We start from the raw sequence: 22,610 nt of genomic DNA, 5'->3' as shown, positions 1-22,610 counted from the left end.
TATTATTAGATGTACTCAATTTTGGACAAGTGTTTTGCTCTGAATATGTTAAAATTTTATACAATGAAAAACAAGTTTCCTTGTGCACCCTTGGCCTAGACTGCAGTCTCCTCAAGAAGCACTATGACTAAAATGTCTTATCCCTAACCCCTGGCATGGCAACTGGCCTTCAATAAACATTAATGAACTGAAATGCAAAAATTTGCCCTACCTATTATGAATACATTGTTCACCAAATAATATAAGCTGCTGTTGTTAGAGGATTCAATTTGTGCCATGTACTATGCTAACTATTTAAATGAAGCATTAAGTTTAATTTTCTAAATAATTAAAGAAGTAGGTAATAATGAAAAATATTAAATAATCACATTTTACAGGTAAAAACTTTTAGCTCAGGGAACTTAAATAACTTGTCTGCAGTTACCCAGAGGGTTCCATCAGAGCTAAGATCTGAACATAGGTGGATATAACTTCCAACCTTCTGGGCTTTCCTGTCCACATTGTATCGCTAAACTTTGTATGCCTTCTTCAAATCTTATTTGTCCTCCTAGCTTTCCCTTATTTCCTCTCAATAACACCTTTGTGGATTCCATGTTAGCTATTAGGGCATAAAACATAACCATAAACACTGTGTGAAGAAAGGAGAGGGAAGGTGTAGTGGTTGAATCATGTCCCCCAAAAGATATGTCTAAGTCCTGATCTGTGATACCTGTGAATGTGACTTTTTTGGAAATAGGGTCTTTGCAGATGTAATTGCATTGAGAATCTAGAGATGGGGTCATCCTGGATTTAAGATGGGCCCCAAACCCAAGGACTGGTGTCCTGGAAAGGGTAGGAGAGGGAGATATGGGACACAGACACATACAGGGGAGAAGGCCATGTGAAGACAGAGGCAGAGGCTGGTGCAACCCCAAGTTGAAGCACACCTGGAGCCACCAGGAGCTGGGAGGGGCGGGTAGGGTTCTCCCTTGGAACCTTCAGAGGGAGCCCAGCTCAACCAACTCCTGAATTTTAGCCTGCTGGCCTCAAGCACTGTGAGAGAATAAATGCCTGTTGTCTTAAGCCACCCAGTTTGTGGTAACTTGTTTGGCAGCCAGAAGAAGCTAATACAGAAGACAAAACTGATCACCAATTTGGAGGCCGGGAGTTCTGGGAGCAGACAGGTGCTTCCCTGTGTGTCTGCAGGAGATAGAAAAGGTCCCTTGAACAGAAAATGTGAAGGTGAGAAAATGGAAACTAGGTGTAGAATCTGCATCTGAAATGGCTCCAGCCTCTCTAAGTTGCAAAGTCAGGTCCATGGCATGGCTTCCTGGGGATACAAGTCATTCGGGGTGGAGAGAGAGAGAGAGGGAGAGAGAGGTTGCTCAATGTTGGCAGAGAACAGCAAATTAGCTAGAATAGATCCTTGCTAGGAATTACAACAATAAGGAGTGTCAAATGCTAAGCAGAATAAACTTCTTTATGTTATTGTGCTAGGGCCATAAGAGGATTAAGTCTACACTATTAACTTGTTATCTCAGTTATAGACTCTCCAACTGAGGGATTTTAATTGTTATGGATAAAGGGAGGGTTTCACAGAATGGTCCACTAGGGTGAGAAACAAGGCTACCCTTCTGCACGGCCTCATTTTCCGTGTGACCGTGGAATTCAGTAAGCCTCATTCTCCTGTGTAAGGTTAGCCCTTATTCCAATAAGCTCTAGCCGGTCTGAGCAGTGAACATTTTAAATCAGCATAATTATATTTCACATGGCAATAAACACTTTCAGTTTAAGTGCGCATAATTTGTCTCTTTGTCTGACTCTCTTTGTTGCATTAGTTTTCTCCATGGTGCGCATAAAATAACAGGATTTGTGATGATTCCCTAGAGATTACTCATTTTCCCCCTCTCTGCTAAAAATGCCCATGAGGCTTTGTTTATTTTTGAAAAAGAAAGAAAAGGAGATTTGAATTTTAGGGGGAAATCTCATCTCCAGCCATTTAGCTTCAAAAAAATACATTAGGCAGGTTAAAAATGTTAAAAGTTGTTCTTATGGCAGGAAACCGGGTTTTCCAGCTTTTTTCCACATATCTTCTAATTGTCTGTTCTATTACGGGGACTGAAGTTGCTCTGACTCAAGATTGTCTGGCTTTGATTGGTATTCAAGTGGAGTGGTGAGTGTGTAAGGCTCCAATCCCTGCAACACATGGTAATTTTTTCATTCTCTCTCAGCCTCCACCTGTTCCACGGTCCAGTGGAGGACTGCAAATCCTATCCAGGGAGAGCAGCCCAGCTAAGCCTGCCTCCCTGGCTTCAGTCCATCACAAGTGCACTCGGGCTGCAGAGCACCCAGCCAGCTGCAGCCCAACCATCATGTTATCAGATGACGGATGGCTTCATATCAGGTGTTTAAACTGACGAGCTGCCCCATCTGGTAAGTGATTCGGAAAGTCTGGCCTTGCTTGATGAATGGGGACAGTGACAATGCCAATCAGAGTGACCCCTGCAGCCTCCCTGCTGCTGCCCCAACAGCCACAGTCTCGTCTATCCCACTGGCTTACTTTTTCAATTCTATTGTCACTCAGCTGAGCTTAGACCTACTGTCACTAAATTGTCATCAAATTATATCATTACTCCCAATATTTTCCTTGCAAGGACCTGCATGAAATGAATGCCAGCCTCCAACAGACTTGTGATCAGTATTACAGGGCAAGATGTAGGATTTGGTCTGATAATTTCAGAGGTTGTTTCACATAGCTTCGCATAGCCTGTTTTGAAATAAATGCAGTTGTTTTTGGGGCAAACTGCATATTTTACCTGGAAATCAAACCAGGATCCACTACAGTGAGAATTGCCAGGAGGGGTTCAATGTGTTGTGCAAGGATCTGAAGAATATAAATCCTTCTATAGTATTATTTGTCAAGTAACAATTGGTGTCCCTTTGGTTGTGTCGAAGTACAGTCTCAAAATGTCTCTCCCAAATTACCTTTATAAGGTGGTTTATGATTCCATAATCTAGTCTCAGATAATTAAAGCTACTAAGAACCTGTAATGTGTTAGTCCTTGTCCCCTTTTGCTCAGCATTATGGTGTCTGTAGGTAATATGCTTAAGGCTGGGTTTGCAAGAGCACACAGCAAAATGGAAATTTCAATCAGTGGAATCAATGTCCCATCACCCACTTGATGTTGTGTTGTGAAGACGCAGTCTATTTATAGATAGTATATCATATCAATTACTCATCATAGCAAATATCAAGTAATGGAGATGAAGCAGAATGCATGAACACTTCAAAAACAATTTTCTATGCAATATTTGTTTTCATCAACAATTCCAAATGACTGTGAAGGACTCATGAGCCAAGCATCAATTGTTTTATTTTTAATTTAAAAATATGTTGTCATCTACATCTTTGATGAAAGTGTTGCTTTGTCCACCTCTGTTACAAAGCACATCATTTTTTGCAACCACAAACAGTGAATAAACAAAACAAAGGGGGAGTTTAATGGGAATGACAGCACAGCAGGTACATTTATGATTTAGTATCATTTCAGTTTTCATCCAGGAAAATTGTCAACCATTCCAGGAATAAAAAATAAAATGCTATGTACTGTATAGTATAACCTCTTTAAATTGGCAATTTGTAGCTGTTTGATAATTCATTCTTAAGCAAACCTCAACTGCTTGCTACCTGCTGTATTTATAACCTGTCCATCTTCCTATTCCCTGGAGAGCATGCAGAACTATGATTGTTAGAAAAATGTTGTGCTGCTCTGTATATTTGCTACTTAATATTTGTATAGATGTTTGCCACATATTTTTATGCTATTGTTTTAGAAAGATGGGCAAAACCTTTTTTTTTAAGGTGGGGCGGGAGATAGTTATTAACTTAATGTTTTCTGGATGTTTTGCAATGGGTCCATTTTAGATAAATAATGTATAACATACCCTGTCATATGCAGAAGATTTTTTTTATTCAGCTATTGAGCAAAACATGTAAAAACCCAATATAGAAACTACCAAATTTTAAGAGCAACAGCTCTCTGTATATGGCACATTTGCAAATATGGGTATTTCAGGGTGCAAATTAAAATAGTTTGATGCACCATATCACACTTTCTCAATGAAAGGGAAACTTTCCTTGTGCTTACTATAAACACTTCATTTACACGTTTATTTGAGACTTTGTTAAATTAGATTATGTAAACACAGGCTGGATAGCAAGTCAGATTTAATACACACTAGTTTTAAAACTGACTTGCATGCAGAACATAAAAGTATAAAGGACTTCACCAAGATTTATTGATTCATGTCAAGGCATCATTACTTTTCAAAGTGTGAAAAATGATCATATATTTATGACCTGCCGACTGAAGCTGTTTCATGAATTAGCAAAAGCTCTGGAGAGGAGCAGCCTAATTGCATTATCATAGAATCAGAGATGGTTGTCAATTTCCCCCATTTAGCTTTTCTCCTTTAGTTTGTTAAAATGAAGGTGCCATACGTTGCTTGAATTCACTAACACCCTGATGAATGAGGTATTTTCCCAGTAGGCTCACTACCAGTATAAACAGTGAATTAGGAATGATAGACCATCAATCATATCTCCTTCAAACACATCTCTGCCCTGAGATTATTCATTATATATTCAGGCCACTTAAAAACTTTTTGCACAGGAGTCACTGATGAAAAGACTTAAATTGTCCATAATCTTCAAGCTCTCCTGCGGAAGCAAGAGAAGTGATAGTTTACTTTGTTTATTAACACAAACTTCATTACTTGTCTTTTTAAAAACAGATCTTCTAAATTATACTATTTCTTTTTTAAAAAAAGAAGGATCTGATGTTGTCACTTATATTGGTTACTGTTCTTTAGAGATATCCTGATTATAAGACTGGATGCTATTGTTTGGCAATAATTCCTTCTTTATAAGACCATGAGTTAAATGCTATCCTCTGAGAAATCCACATCATCTGAATACAAAATTCAGGCTTAAACAAATGCTCACTCACTTCTTATATTTTGGACATCTACAAGTCTAGGATGACTTGGTGATTTGTGCAGTGTTTTGTATGCAGAAGGTCAGATCTTGCCCTCAGGTGCCCATGTATGGCTCCCCAGGGGTTTGGTCCCTTTAATGGAAATTAACTTATGCATCCAAGGGCAAGATTCCTCCCAAAGGAATTTATCCTGCCTCAATGTGCAAACATCATTCTCATTAAAATTAATAGGAATCGTAGACATGCATCTAGGGAAGAAATAGACTCCTAGGTTCAGATCACCTCATTCTGTTTCATGCAAAAGGTAATAGATTCTGCCCTAGAGGTGGGCATGCAGCGAAGGTTTGAGAGTTCAGAGAAGCAATCAGAACTTCCAAAGCTCACGTAGGACTTGTGTGAAGCTCTACAAATTCCTTATTGCTTTGCAAGAGATTGTACAGGGAACTTAGCTAGACTCTCATTCGCTGAGCTTTTCTCCAACATTACAATTATTGCCATAAATTCTCCAGGGAGTTCAGGGAGAACTGAACTGCTTGTACTGGATTCCTGGGTTGAAGGTTGGGATCATTTGTATTTATTAGAATCACTGGACCATAATATTTATCTACTCTTTCATTTTATAATGCTTCAAAAATACCTGTTATTCAACTGGATAAGTGGTATTTAAATCCTGGAGTATCTTACGATCTGAGATTCAGGCCTTTATTCTGGGGAAATGCAGCTTTAATGAACACATTGCTAAACTTGTGTAAATTCAATCAAGCAATACTTTTAGATTACCTGAATTCATATAGCATGAAGAAAAGAAGTGTAAACTTGGCATTTGATTAACTTGAACATTTCTGTTGTTGAAACCACACAAAACAGCCCATAAAAAAGTATAAACCGATCCCTCTTTAAAAAAAAAAAAGTGGCTTATTGAATTAATTAAAGAAACAGAATAATTCCAGAAACCCTAATCTCACCACTTTGAAGCATATATGAACAAGAATTTCCAATTCTTCTCACTTACAAAAGCCAGCATGCTACAATAGAAATATTAATGTTTTTATTGAGTTAGTTTCATTAATGTAAACAAAGTAATTACAGTTCAGCATTTCTTTTTTATATCTTTAGGAACTGAATTATCCAAACCAATTTTTACATTAATCAAATAAACCATAAATCTGTATTAATGAAGGACATGTGTAGACAAAGAATAGACTCAAAAAGAAGATATAATAGGTGCAAGCTGTCGTATCTCCTTAAAAAAAAAAAAACGCAGAAAGGTAGGACCCTCAAGTGACTACATAAACAGATAACTATCTCAAATTTCCACTTGCAGTCACCTTTGGTGTCTCCCATAGCTCATCAGTCTTCTCTGTTCATTCTAGGCTCTTTCCCTTCACTGTGTTGCATCCATACCCAGGCTTTGGCTAACATTTTTGTACCACAGACTCCCAAATTGTTACATCACTCTGTAGTGGATTGAATCGTCCATGTGCCTTGCCACTTGACCAAAAAGCCAAGGACCTAGGATCACCGGCAGGCAGAACCAGAATGCCTGTCTTAGGGAAGAAATCATCACCTTGCTGATGCCTCAGTTTTGGACTTCTCCTAAACACAAAACTGTGAGCCAGTAAGTTCCCACAGCTTAAGCCAACCCATTGTACTGTATTTGTTTTAGCAGCTGAGAAACTAAAACACAACCCTTGGCCACTTTTCTGAGTTCCGGATCTGTATTTCAAATTGCTGACCTGATATTTCTACCCGACAGTTCCTCAAATACCTGATACTCAGTGTAGACAAGGATCTTTCCTTTTCCTTGATAGTTATTTATACCTACTTAATTCATATTAATAATGTCTGACCAAAGGAAATAGAAAAGCTGGAAATTCTTATTTCCTTTTGTACAATGTTCTGCAGACTATAGGCTGTAACACTAAGTGCATATACTGTGATAGAACACATCATTCTGAAAGAGCTAGATACATTATAAATGTTGTATAAACACAGGTATAATTACTTATTTTGAATGAATATGTATTTGCTTAAAATGATTTATTTCAAATTACCTGTGCAAGCTCTGTCTGCCTCCACAAATTAAACTGTCACCCACAAAAAGTATTTTTCTCTGCCTTCCATGCCCTACCTAAGGAAATAGAGAGTGTCTTTAAAAATTACTGACTTCCATGTGGGCTTCATGTTGTGATTTCTGAATGTATCTGGATTGTTTCCCTTCAGAATAAATAAAAACAAACTGGATTGCTTAACCCTAAATATTTCAGTGTACAACTTTTAGTCTCTTGCTGGTAGATAAATCAGCAAAAAATAGTGCAAATATATCAATATATGTAATTATCAGATTCGTTTGATGCAATTCCATGCCAATAGAATCATAGGTTTTGAATGGACAAGGGCTATACTAGAACAATTTTGTCTCCTTTTTTGTCTTATATTTTGAACTCATAAAAATGGTATATGAATGCATAGTCATTGCCAAAAAACAAAAATTCAATCAACATAACCACACACAGAATAATAATGAAAGTCCCTCTTTACCATTCCCAATCCTTCATCGTAGATTAATTAATAGTGATCATCTGCCTGTTTCGTCCATAGCAATAAATCCAGCACCTAGGATAATCAATAGTACATATAGGTGCTCACTAAATATTGCTAAATTAATCAATATCCTTCCAGTTACTTTACATATATTTGCATGTATATTCAACATTTATGTGAACATAATGTGCATACTATCCTGTGATTTGTTATTTTGCCGTTTTACTTAACGATACATCTATGAGTTCTATCTCATTATGTTTAATGGTTGCATCATTTTCTATAGCATGGAAGAATCATAATTTATTTAAACATTCTCCTTTATATTATACCCAACTTTTTACCACTGTAATCAATGCTGCATTGATTTTCTTGAAACATGCATGTTTACAGACTCAGGGGAATATTTTTGTAGAACACAGTTCCAGAGATGGAATTACTGGGTCAAAAGTATATAAGCATTTAAAATTGTTACAAAATTCTATATTATGTCTGATATTAAAGATATTTCAGTCTCTACTCGTACGAATAGCATATAAAACTATCAATTATCCTAAGATTTGAAGACAATTTTATGAGTATAATGGGTGAAAGATTACATTTGCCAAATTGTTTTAATTTACATTTCCTAGGTTTCTAGCAAGCTTGAGCAATTTGTCATACGTTTATCCAATATCTATATGTATTATTTGTTTCTATATAAATTCCCACTAAACAAACCTTTTCCTATAGGTTATCCTCTTAGCGATTTTAAATATTTCTTATATATTGTGGATACTAACCTTTGCCTGTTATATATATGTGTCTGTGTGTGCATGTGTGTGTGTGTGTGTGTATATATGAAAATATATTTTCTTTCTCCCAATCTATTACTCACATTTCAAAAGAGTCTTTAAATTGTGTTTGCTTATATCTATGAATATTTTCCCTTATGTCTCTTGGATTTTGTGTCTTATGGATTAGGCCTTCTCTGTACACATTTTATAAAAAATATAACTTCTAGAAGGTTTTGTTGTTTGTTTATTTGTTTATATTTAGCTCTCTCATCTGTCTATAATCTATGTGTGGTATGAATAAAGGCTCTGTATTTTTCTAAATCAATATCCAAATGCTCCAACAGCATTTTTGAACATTTTATCCTTTCTCCACTGATTCCCAGTTTTTTCATTTGCAATTCTCTTATTCTGTTTCATAATTTTCATAAATTCAGTTGTATATAAATACACAAAAATGTTAGCTTTAAACTTTAAAGTATCTATTAATATCTGCTGAATTAATACCCCCATGAATTTACTTCTTTTCAGATTTTTTCTACCCTGTTCTTAGATATTCACCTTTTGAAACATCTTTAAAGTTTTCCCAAAAATTTCTCATGGGAGATTAGTTGGAGTTTGCTGAATTTATATATCATATTTGAAAAAACTGTGTAACTCTACTTGAGACATAGAAGGAGTGAACAAATAAAGGAAGTTTTTATGGATTGGGACTTTATTTATCCACTCCTTCTATGTCTCAAGTTAAGTTACAGTTTTTTCAAATACCAATAATAAAAATAATATCTATCAGACAGTTCCTCTGTGTTAGATGTCATTCTAAGCATATGACATGGTTTTTGTTTTTTTTTTATCTGTTTTGTTTTGTTTTTTTATTTATTTACTTTTATTGTGGAATATAACATATTTACATAGAAGTAATAACTTTCCAAGTGCAATTTAATAAGTAATCAGCAAATTTCAAAGAATGTTATGGGTTACAGTTCCACAGTTTCAGTTATTTCCTCATTGTAAAATATACATGCAAAAAAGTGGTAACTTTCAAAGTATGATTTACTTTTTGTATAGATGATACATTTCACAATAAGGAAATAACTGAAACTATGGTACAGTACCCATAATATTCTTGGAAATTTCCTATATACTACTTGTTTTAAATGTTTTTATCTCACTACAATCATATGAGCTAGACACTTTTTTCATGCCTATTTACAGAAACCAAATAACACAGGAGGATTAAGTAACTTGCCCAATTCTCACAGCTAATGAATGTGAATGATTGGATTTGAAATAATGTATTTAGTGACAGAGTCCACCCATTTAATCATTCTGTAATTTTGTGTAGGTTGTTCCTTGATAGTTTGTACAGTTTTGCTGATGTATTGGTTAGAATTTATTGTTATTACACTATCTACTTGGGTTACTGTGGATATATGCTTTATCTTGCATTTTGTGTCCACATTTCTTACTAAATTTCCTAATATATTTTTCTTATATGGGAAGATCTTTCTAAATTGTCTCGTTCCTTAGATTTTTTTTAAGATAGACATCATTTTAATTAATAACAGCTTTGCTTCTTCCTTTCCAATATTTAAATTTTGTAATTCATTTGGCTCTTCTATGTTTTTGCTTTGTTTAGAAACCTCTGCCCCTTCCCTCTCCAAAAAAATAGAGAGGGCCTAAGCCTGAAAAATAAAAGAATAAAATCTTATTCTCTGGAAATGGAGATAAATAATAAATATCTAAAGGAGGTAGCAAAGTTTCCTTGTAGTGAAGGGGATAGGAATTTAGGTGATTTCTTTTTTTGTAACAAACCTTTTAGAAATATTTGGTTCTTTAACTTATGTATGGGTAAATCTTTAAAAATTAAAGTAACAAAAAAATGGAAAAATTAATTGGGGGGAGGAAGCAGAGGAGGAAAAGAAAGAGAAGACGATGTCACAGGAAGTATCCAGGGTGCTGATAATGGTTCTACCATAGAGTAGGCTGAGACCTTCTGGCACATGCTCCAGAAAAATTTTGACTCAGTATAAGGAAAAACTTTATAAAATTCAGAGTTTTCCAAAAAATGGAATGAACTGCCTTTTAAGAAAGTGAGATCCCCATTACAAGAGGAGATCAAGCACAAGAATGGGCGATCATGTGATGAGGATATTGCAAAAGGGATTCAAGCATTGAGTGGATAAGTTTATTTTAAGATCTTTCTTCCTCTGCATTTTTTCATATAATTCAGCCTATTATAAAGTGCAACAAATGGTGCCATGAAACCATTTTTAATTTAAGTAAACCCCCCACTGTATTAGACTCCATAGGAAATCAAGAATGCTTTATTGAAATAGAATTGTGCTAAAATTAGTAGTTTGCTTAAAACCATATTCCTAACCTGCGGGAGTTGTGGAATAAACAGAGATGAGACCAATTTTACCTATAGTGAATTAATAAATCAAAAGAAATAAGAAAAAAGGAGAAGCACCATGAATCTTTTCCTTCTCCTAGTTCTTTAGCGTAGTGTTTTGCTTTACTAGATAGTTTTGGATTTGGGGTTAATAGCTGGGATGCTTGAGGTATGATAGAATCTGAAAGCAAAGATGTTGCTTGAAAACACAGAAAATAAACTGTAAATTACTCAGCTATAGCTCAGGTAAGAACTGCCAAATTTTTTGTCTTTACTTCTGTTCCCAGACCCTCCAATAGAACTAGGGTAATTTGCTACTATCCCTATGTAACACACTAGTTTCTACCCTAAGGAATTGAACTGGTCACTGTGGTATAGGGTTGTTTGCATCCAAGCAGGATGCATGTAAAAGATTTGCTACCCTAGACAAGAATTGCCTGTGTTTCTGTAACACCATCTCTTTCTCTCATCTCTGCTGATATCTTATATCTGATTTATCATGACTTCCTGTGCTGGAGCCCTTGTGCCAGGATCCTTACATCTAGCTCTGAACCTAGGAAGCCTGGACAAATCTTGATTCCTATCCTTTATTCCCAGTCTCCACTTGGTTTTCCAGGTCCTAACTTCCTGCCCCTTCTCCATCAACCAGCACACCCATATCCCACTTTAATACAATCAACATTATCTATTGTGTTAGAGGGGGTGCCAATTATATAAACTTATCCTCACACAGATGTTACATTGAAGCTCTTTGTTTGGCTGGTGGAATTTTAACCCTATTTTTGATAGCTATCTTGATGCCTACTAACTCTATGATAGCAAAGTGAATTGATTAATCAATCATATGAATGAATGTGTTTCTAAAGGAGATGTTCTTAAGTAAACCACATTTCAAGATTATCTAAACTATTAAATCAACCCAGACAATGATCCAACTTTATAAATGACTTCACTTTCTGAGACACTGCCTCTGTCATGAATGCACAGAATCTATATTTCTAAGTGGTATCACTTCATTTGAGGGCAAAGTAAGATGCCTGGTTTCATCCTGGTCAATTGTAGGTTGATCAATCTATTATGAAATTCTACAGTTCTGTTGTAAATAAGAGGATAAAACCGAAAAGCCAATGTAAAAATCCCAATGGAAACACTGTGTCTTTGGTTCTTAGATGACTGAAAAGTAAGTTCCCATGTTTATCACTCTGGAATCTATGAGATCACTGAAGACAAGAATCTTTTGATAAATGTCTTTCTGTCCCCAGCATTCAGCACAGTGCCAAACACATAATAGATGCTCAAAATTTGTTTGTTGAATGAAGGCACTTACTTTTTCTTTGTTATTTTGAATATAATTATATTACACAGCCACCATTTCTAGCTTTCTACAAATTTCCTCATCTATTTATTCAGTAAATGCTTATTTAGCACCTACTCTGTCACCAAGCACTGTTCCAGGCACTGAGTATGGAATGAACAAAATAAAATCCTTGCTGTCATGGAGCTTAAATTTAATTAGGGGAAGAGACAATCATCAAATAAGCATATCAGAAAATACAACGCAGTATCAAATATTAATAAATACTAGCAAGACAATTAAAGCTGCTAAAGAGATAGAGAATGACAAGTGGATGCTATTTTATGTTGGAGATTTATGTTTGAACAGAGATCTAAATGAAGCGAGAGTGGTCCCTGTGAATGTTTGAATAAAGAACATTCCAGGCAGAAAGAACAACAAATGAGAAGGTTTTGAGATGTGAGAGAGCATAGTGTGTTTGAGGAGTAGCAGCTGAAACAAAATGAACAAGAAGAGTGGCAGAAATTAGATCAGATTGGTAGACACTGTCAAATCATGTGGGACTTTCTAGGTCATTGTTGGGACTTAGATTTTATTTAAAGAAGTCACTGGAAGATTTTTGAATTGGGGAGTGAAATGTCATTTGCACTTTTAAAGAAACACTGTGGGTGCTATGAGGAAAATTGACTGGGTGGGTAGGGATGGGTTGAAGGTAGAGAGAAGGGGGATAAAACCAGTTAGAAAGCTATTGCATTAACCCGTAGGAGATAAAGTTAGCTTTGAGCAGAGAGTTTGGTGGTGGCAGGGGAGTAAGGGGGGAGGTTGACAAAAGATTAGATTCAAGAAATATTTTGCAGACAGAGCCAACAGAATTTGCTGGGATCCGGATATAAGAAAAATGAGAGCTGCAAAGAATAACTCCAAGGTTTGTGAAAGGCAAAAGGATGAGTGCGGGGACCACTAACTGAAGAGGGGAACATGCCAGAGATGCAGACTTCAAGGGGAAATATGAGTTCAGTTTTGGACATGCCATCTCAGTGGAAAAATCGAGGAGGCAGTTGGATAAATGGGTCTTGCATTCCAGATGTAAGGTATAAATGTAGTCATTGAAACCAGGTCAAGAAGGTGTTTCATGAATTATTTGTGGTAAAAGTTGAGCAGCTTAGGTAAGATGCAGACTGAGAAATGAACAGTGGATTAGGTAACATGGGAAGTCATTCGTGACTGAGGCAAGAGCTATTTAACTGGAGGAGTAAGGACAAAAGTCTTTCTTGATGAAAGCAAGTGCAAGAGGGAATGAGAGGTAAGAAAATGAAGAGACCAAGTATAGACAAGTCTTTCATTTCTCCCTACTAAATAGAAGAGCAAAGAAACTTATTCCTATTTTAACATTTTTTTCTAATCATTCTTTTACTGCATGATTTCGCTACAAGCCCGAACTTCACCTCTTTATTCAATTTTATCTGACCAAATTTTATTGTTCACTAGGTATCCAGTGAATAAATAACCTAGTCACATGAGCCTCTGAGTGACAATGCATTTTGGAGGAAAGATACTAAAGAAGAAACCTCTGGAGTACACGACAAAAGGAAATATAAAATGCTGACAGCAGTAAGAGTTCTTCTCAGGGCTGACCTCTTCATAAATTCAATATAGTGATAAGCAAATTGCTTGGAGGTTATATGGTTTCAAGGATGGCATGGTATCTCAGTGATGAAGCAGTGTCCAGAGATGAAAGCTTTTCATAATTTATTTTCTCCTTTCTGCTGTTTTGAAGAGTACTCTACAAGCTGGTCTGGAGATTGGAGGGGAAAGGAGAATGAAACAAGAAAAAGTATATCTCAAATTCAGATAAGGTCTCAAATAAACAAATAATTTGCAGTAGAACATTCTATATGTCAGCCACTCTGCCAGGTACTACATCAAGCGAGTACAGCAACAAACACATCCAACATGGCCGTATGTTCACGGAGCAAGCTTATGCTCCATGGGGCAAATCATTAAATGAGCAAATAGACGTGATTTTTAAGTTCTGTTTAAAGGGGAAGTACAGGGTGTACTGAGAGTTTTTTTTTTATGAGCATCCAACAATCTAGGAAGCCAATTGAAGATTCTAGAAAAGAAATGGTATTTAAGCTGAATCCGGAAGGATAAGTAGGAGTTAGGAAGATATTAATTAACGCCTCCAATATAATCTTGTTGCCCATTGGCATTTTATCACCTTTATAAACCACTATATTCTTACTCTTATATTGTTACTTTTATACTTGTCTTTAGTGAAAGATGTTTTTTAAAATGTAGAAAAAAAACATTTAATGATGACTATATGCTCTTTTGAAGAGACGTACTGATGCTTAAGAAAATGGAAAATGCGCTATTTTAATATTACTGTAAAAATAGAAACTAAAATGTGCTACTTGTGATTTAGCCATGGGTAACTTTGTTTTTATCAGGTTATGGTGCTGGTGCTTTTTTGTGTTTGTTGAATACCTTTCCTTTTGTCACTCAGGTAATATAATCACCTCTCTTTGTGTGATAATCATAGGTAATTAATTTTGTAACTGCTCCTGTCCTCTTAGATTGTTAATTGGATGTCTGTAAATCACATATCTATTCCATGACTCTTCAAAAGAAGTGAATATATGCTGGTTTTAAATGACACGGATGCTTTACTGAGTCTGATTGTCAATTGTTATTAAAAGAATAAAATTTTGAAATATAGTGATGCTTGAATATAGGGCAGTATCTTTTAGTCTATTGAGACGAATTTCAAAGGTATAATGAAAAAAATGTGCTGTCATTTACTGCCACAGTGATTTTCCAGTAGAAGTTCATATTATTTATTCCCATTTCTTTAGAGTAAGGTTACAAAGGTTTGCAAAATTAATAAGCGACAGGGGTGAGACTTGAACCCAAGTTTGTCTTCTGAATCTAAATCAAGTTCACATGCCAAACCCAGAAAGATTGATTCTGATATGAATATTAGACTCTTTACCTATTCTTCCTATGTCTTATATATAAAAAGGAGGGGAAATGGTAGTATTTAATTTTTGTGAAGATTAAATCTTAAAATGTTAATATATATAAAGCACTTGGAATAGTGCCAGTAAATAGCAACAGTCCAATACATTTTGGCTAATATTATAATTTGAATGGCTTATATAAAATAAACAGTACAATTATATTATATATTATATTGTTTAATTAATATACATAATTGTTTTAATTAGTTTCTAATAGTATCCTATATTGACAACATGCAATAATATTCATGCAACAGATACTTATGCTGACTTTATATTGAAAGAAATATCTAAAATCTTAAGAACATAATATTTTCATCATTATTGTCCTGTGAATTTTGGTCCTAGTTTCCTCAGCAGTTCCATCAGACATAGATGGCCCTAAAGTCACAAATTTCTATATTAAGTACTGGTCTTCAAAATATTATTGGATGCTCTTAAATGGAAATGTTCAAACTTTTTAAAAATCTGTCAGTGTGCCTGGGTGTATATATAACATCAAACATGCAAATGGAGGCTAAAAACCTCAATCAAATAACTATATAGTTGGACAGCATGATGCCATGTGTATAGGCGTTTGGAAATATTTCTGTGATAGGTTAAATGTCATGATTTATGATTTATTTATTAACACAGGATACTGATGGGACAAAGTATACTTTTGAACATTCACCTATATGTTCTTATATTTGTTCAGCTATGCTTGGTCCTGTGGGAACCCCAAAGGTGAAGAAAAGCCCCTGTCCTCAAAGAGCTTTCAGGATAGCAGGAGATTTTAGAGAGCTGTAACATTCTTTCTCTCTTCTGTATCCTATTAAATACTTCACCCAGATTTGTGTTGCAGTGGAGGCTGAGATGATCTCTGAGCCTGAAAAGCTTGCTGGGATCCCTGAGAAGAAAGACACGGAAATAAGTGTTTATTCCTACAATGCTGCTTCACACCCTTAGACGGGAAGTTTGTCAGAATATTTGCTTAAAGATAAGTCTCTAAGACTTGCAAAGGGCGCTTTCTAGAAGGGCTTTCATTGTTTTTGTTTTTGTGTTTTTTTGGCATCCATTGTTCTTGAAGTGACTATGGAGCAATTTGCTATTGAACATTCTAATGAGGTAAAATCTTTAGTTAATATTGCATTTGATATAAAAACAAAAAAAAAAGAGAGTTTATTCCTTTAAGTTGGTGCATTTTTTTTCATAGTTTAAAAGATAAATACAAACAACTACTTGCCTTTAAAGACACAGGGAACCATGACCATGGTACAGAATAGATTAATTTTAGAAGCCAGAAAGATTACATTCCATATGTAACTTGATATCAGCATGCAATTTTTATTAGGCAATTGAAACTGAAAATAGTTTTCTTAAATGAGGAAGAATGGAATGCTCAAAAGAAAGCTACATGAATGCTGTGACTATTTGTAGCAGAGATAGACCTCACTGATAATTGTGTTGCAGCATGAATGGCCAATATTTGAGCATATGAACAAATACCAGTTTTTTAAATTCCAAAAGAGCTAACAATACTGTTAATGATTTGATGCAATAGTGGTGTAATTTTTTTTATTAGAGAAGTTGTAGGTTTAGAGAAACATCATGCCACAAAATAGAGTTACCATATACCCCCTCCCACACACAGTTTTCCTATATTGACACTGTGCATTAGTGCAGTACCATTGTTACAATTGATGAAACAATACTATTATAATTATACTATTAACTATAGTCCACAGTTTACATTAGGGTTCACTGTGTTGCACAGTCACATGGGTTTTTTTTTTTTTAATTTTTAATTTTACTAGCATATACACAACCTAAAATTTCCCCCCTTTTAATCACATTCAAATATATAATTCAGTGGTGTTAATTACAGTCACAGTATTGTGCAACCATCATCACCATCCATTATCAAAACTTTTCAGTCATCACAAACAGAAATTCTGTACCAATTTAATCATTAATCTCTATTCCTGCCCCCACCTGGACCCCATAACCTGTATTCTAGTTTCTAACTCTATGAATGTGTTTGTTCTAATTATTTTATATCAGTGAGATCATACAATATTTGTCCTTTTATGTCTGGCTTATTTCACTCAACATAATGTCTTCAAGGTTCATATACCACATTTTGTTTATGCATTCATTGGTTGAAGGACGCTCTCATCTATTGACAATTGTGAATAATGTTGCTATGAATATTGGTGTGCAAATATTTGTTCCATCCCTGTTTTCCATTCTTTTGGGTATATACATAGGATGAGATTGTTGGGTCGTTTGGTAATTCTGTGCTTAACTTTCTGAGGAAATGCCAAAATGTTTTACACAGTAGCTGCACCATTTTACCTTCCTGCCAACAATGAACAAGTGTTCCTTTTTCTCCATATCCTATCCAACACTTAGTTTCCATTTTTTTAATAGTAGCCATTCTAGTGGGTGTGAACTGGTATCTCATTGTGGTTTTGATTTGTATTTCCCTAATGGCTAATGATATTGATCATCTTTTTATGTGCTTTTTGGCCACTTGCATATCTTCTTTGGAGAAATGTCTTTTGCCCATTTTTTATTTGAGTTGTTTGTCTTTCTGTTGTTGAATAGTAGAAGTTCTTTTTATATTCTGAATATTAAATCCTCATCAGATATATGGTCTCCAAATATGTTCTCCCATGCTGATTGTCTTTTTACTTTCATTAGGAAGTCCTTTGATGCACAAAAGTTTTTACTTTTGATGATATCCTGTTTATCTGCTTTTTCTTTTGTTGTCTGTGCTTTTGGTGTAAAGTCTAAGAATCCATTGCCTAATGCAAAGTTCTGAAGATGCTTCCCTATTTATGGCTTTGATTCTTATATTTAGTCTCTGATTCATTTAGAGTTAATTTTTGTATATGGTGTGAGGTGGGGGTCCACCTTCGTTCTTTGGCATATGGATATCCAGTTTTCCCAGCACCACTTGTTGAAGAAACTATTTTTTCCCCATTGAGTGGACTGTACACCCTTGTCAAAAGTCAATTGGTCCTAGACGTGAGGGTCTATTTCTGAATTCTCAATTCGATTCCATTGGTCTATATGTCTTTTCTTGTGCCAGTACCATGTTACTTTGTTTACCGTGGCTTTGTAATAAGTTTTATAGCTGAGTAGTGTGAGTCCTCCAATGTTGTTCCTCTTTTCATGATGATTTTGGCTATTTGGGGCCCCTTACCCTTCCACATAAATTTGATGATTGGTTTTTTCATTTCTGCCAAGAATGCTTTTGGAATTTTAATTGGGAATGTGCTGAATCTATAAGTCACCTAAGGTGGAATTCATATCTTAACAGTAGTTTGTCTTCCAATCCGTGAACACATCATTTCTTTCTATTCATTTAAGTCTTTTCAAAATTTCCTTTAGCAATGTTCTATAGATTTCCATGTATAAGTCCTCTACATCCTTGGTTAAATTTATTTCCAGATATCTGATTCTTTTAGTTGCTATTGTAAATGGAATATTTTCTTGACTTCCACTTCAGATAGTTCATTACTAATGTATAGAAAAGCTACTGGCTTTGCATATTGATCTTAAACCCAGTACTTTGAGTTCGTTTATTAGCCCTAGTAGCTTGGTGGTGGATTCTTCAGGATTTTCTCCATATAGGATCATTTCATCTGTAAATAGGGAAAGTTTTACTTCTTACTTTCCAATTTGGATGTCCTTTTTTTTTTTTTTTTTTTTTTTTTCCTGTTTCTTGCCTAATTGCTCTGACTAGAACTTCCAGTACAGTATTGAATAACAGTGGTGACAGGGGGCATCCTTGTCTTGTTCCTGATCTTTGAGAGAAAGGTTTCTGTCTTTCACCACCGAGTATGAAGTTAGCTATGGGTTTTTCATGTATGCCCTTATCATGTTGAGGAAGTTTCCTTCTATTCCTAGTTTTCTAAGAGTTTTTATCAAGAAGTGCTGGATTTTGTCAAATGCCCTTTTTTTCATCAATTAAGATGATTATGTGTTGTTTCTTTTTTCATTCTATTAATGTGGTACATTACATCAATTGATTTTCTTTTGTTAAACCACCCTTGCATATCTGGGATAAATCCACTTAATCATGGTTTATAATTCTTTTAATGTGCTGTTGGATTTGGTTTGCTAGTATTTTGTTGAGGATTTTTGCATAAATATTCATAAGGGATATTGGTCTGTAATTTTCTTTTTCTGTGGCTTTGGTGTTAGGGCGATGTTTGCCTCATAGAATGAGTTAGGAAGTTTTCCCACCTCTTCAATTTTTTAAAAGACTTTATTTTTTTAGAAAAGTTTTAGTTTTACAGAAAAATTGAGGCAACAGTACAGAGAATTCCCATATTCTCCTTCTCTCCACCCAACCCCACACATACACAGTTTCTCCTATTATTAACATCTTGCATTAGTGTGGTACATTTGTTACAATAGAATAGCCAATATTAATACATTATTATCTAAAGTCCATAGGTTCACTCTTTGTATGGCACAGTTCTAGGGATTTTGACAAATGCATAATGTCAAGCATACTCTTTACAGTATCAGACAGATACTTTCACGGCCCTAATTATCTCCTGTGCTCCACCTACTCATCCCTCCTCATATTCCCCTACCTGAAGCCCTGGCAGCCATTGATCTTTTACAGGGTCTATAATTTTTCCTTCTCCAGAAGGTCATAGAGGTGAAATCATACAGTATGTAGCCTTTAAAACTAGCTTCTTGCACTTGGCAATATGCATTTAAGTTTCCTCCAGGTCTTTTCATGGCTTGATAGCTCATTTCTTTTCATTGCTGAATAATATTCTGTTGTTTGGATTCCAACTACTTTTTCCAAATGTTAACTTTAGAACTTTCAAGTACTAATCTATACTTATGTGTAGGTGTGCATTTGTTATTGAGCCTGGAAAAATACCCATAACATTGTAGAGAAACATATAGAAATTTAGGTAGATACACAAAGAATTAGGAAATCCCAGGACCCTAACGTGAATGAAGAACTGTGACAAAAAAGAAAAGGAAGAGGTGGTGGTGGAAGAAGTGTTAAAGGAGAAGAAATGATGAATTTAAGAGGTTCATTTGTAATAAGTAAGCTTTGCAGGTGTCAGAATATTTAAGCCAATTATGAAGGGTGGTTGAATGTCATTAAGTCAATAAAGAAATATACCATTCCTGGAGAAACTTCACTGATTGAATATAAGCATTCATTTTTGCTCTCTTCCAAAACATCACTAAAATGACAATAGAGGGATTTTTTAAGGCATAAATGCCCAAGGTCAAAGAGAATGGGAGAGGAGAGAACAACAGTATTTTGAAAACTAAAAAGCAGATGTGAGTGTGGCAGCTGACCTAACAAAGTCAAGGAAGGTGAATCCTAACTGGCAGTGGGGAAAGCTAAAAAGTTGTCAGATTGGGTGTAGCAGATCCCCAGAAGGCTAAGAAAATTGTGGCTCAAGAAAGCTCTGGAAGTGGGGCCAATGTAGCACATAGATGAGAAGTATGGTTGAAAATCTTCTTAAGAAGCGATTTCAGTCCTTGTTTGCCTGCCCCAACTCATCTCAGGTGAGCAATGCTTTTCCCTTACTCTGGTCAAAAGTCTGAAACTTTACTTACTAAAGAGGGGAAGAGAAAAGGTCTCTTTGGTGTGAAGGTGTGAGCACTTCCTGAAATCAGAGGGATTAACTGAATGTTTGGATACCAGATGTTGAGACTCCTCCCTCCTGCCTTCAGTATGCCAACAGCTAGAACTAACCCTTCAAGCACTAGACTGGAAGATCCCTCTCTTAGGATTCAGCCAGGCTAAAAACAAATAATACTGACATTAAAGGTTGCCAAGTTAAATATCCCTGCAAAAAGAACTCATCAAAAAACTTATAATGGACAAATTACTCATGCATTCAAACCTTAAAACCAACTTTTTAGTGTTCCATGCTGTCATTTGAGCAGACACCAAGGTTTACCAGACATCTGAGGAAAGCTTCTAATATGAAAGCTTTAGGAAGGAAAAAAAAAAAAAAAAAAGCATCCAAAAGCAATTGAAGAAAGCAAACTTGATGCAAAGAAACACATTTTTAATAAAAGAAAAATACTATCCTTAATATCCTCAGAAAGATGAGATTATATTGCATCCATGTTATAAATATGGAACATTGAGAGAATAAGAGTATAGCAGGTTTTAGTTTCTAGTGTATTAGAATAGCCAGAAGGAAATACCTGAAATTCTTGAACTTTAACCCTGTAGCCTTGATCTTTGATAATGATTGTATAACTATACAGCTTTTATTTTATGAGCATGTGATTACTAAAACCTTGTTACTGACACCCCCTTTATCCAGTATATGGTTAGATGAATAATAAAATAAAGACATGCATGGGAAAAAAAGAAAGAAAGAAAGAAAATAAAATGAACAAAGAGGGAAGAGGAAGTATGTATTAACTCAGTAAATCCATTTTGCAGGCAAAAAAAGTATAACAGGCAGAAATCTACCATGGCCTCCAGGAGCCTTACCTGCTGATTTACATAGTCTTTATAATCCCCTTCCCTTGGTGTGAGGGGAACTTGTATATGTGATGATATATCACTCTCATGATTATGTTACTTTATATGGCTGAAGGGATTTTCAAATGTAATTATGGTCCCTAATCAACAGACTTATATTTAATCAAAAGGAGATTATACTTGGTTGGCCTGAGCTAATCAGATGATCCCTTTAAAAAGTTAAAGAGATTTGAATCAAGAGAGATTTCTCCTGCTGGCCTTGCAGAAGCCAATGGCCATGTTAGGGACTGCCTGTGGAGGGGACCATGTGGCAGATGGAGACCCTGAATAATGGACCCAGTTACTCCCTACTTGGACTTCTGAGCCACAGAAATTTCAAAAATTCACAAATGTGAGATAGCAAGTTTGTATGTTGTCCTAAGCCATCAAGTTAGTGCTAATTTGTCACATGGCAACTGAAGGGGCAAATTGTAGGCAGAGAAAGAAAAGTTTAGAACATGTGCGTGTGTAATACACTATCAGTATTTAGTATACTACAGCAATATACTATATACCATAGTAATATACTACTACTTATATCTTCAGAAAGATAAGAGAATATGTTACATCATGAAACTGGAAGAGAACAGGGAGCTTTAAATATGGAACACTGAGAGAACAAAGAAGAACTTTTGGAAATTAAAAATATAACACCAGAAATGAAAAATTTGATAGGAGAGTTGAAAGATAATTTGAGGAAATTCTGCCAGAAAGTAAAGCAAAAATATGATGGGATGAAAAATACCATAGGAGTTAAAAGATAATATTAGAATCCAGTCAAGGAGGCCCAATGTCCAAAGAATAGGAGTTCCAAGCAAAGACAGTAGAAAACAGATAGGAAGATGCAAAACAAAACACTTCCAGAATATTTACCAATATTGGAAGATACAAATTTCCAGATTGAGGGGGCTATACCAAGGCACATTATTGTGAAATTTCAGAGCACTAGAGATTAAGAGAAAGTTCTACAAGAAGAGAGAGAAGAGGAGAGAAACAGATCACAAGGAATCACGGGGTAGAATGGCTTTTGCTTTCTCAACAACGTTGGAACAAGCGTGCTAGGGAGCGCAGCCTCCAATTTGAAAATGATT

The sequence above is a fragment of the Choloepus didactylus genome, chromosome 14 (genome assembly GCF_015220235.1).
Source record: "Choloepus didactylus isolate mChoDid1 chromosome 14, mChoDid1.pri, whole genome shotgun sequence".
Classification (NCBI taxonomy): domain Eukaryota; kingdom Metazoa; phylum Chordata; class Mammalia; order Pilosa; family Megalonychidae; genus Choloepus; species Choloepus didactylus.
This window is presented reverse-complemented; position numbering follows the sequence as displayed.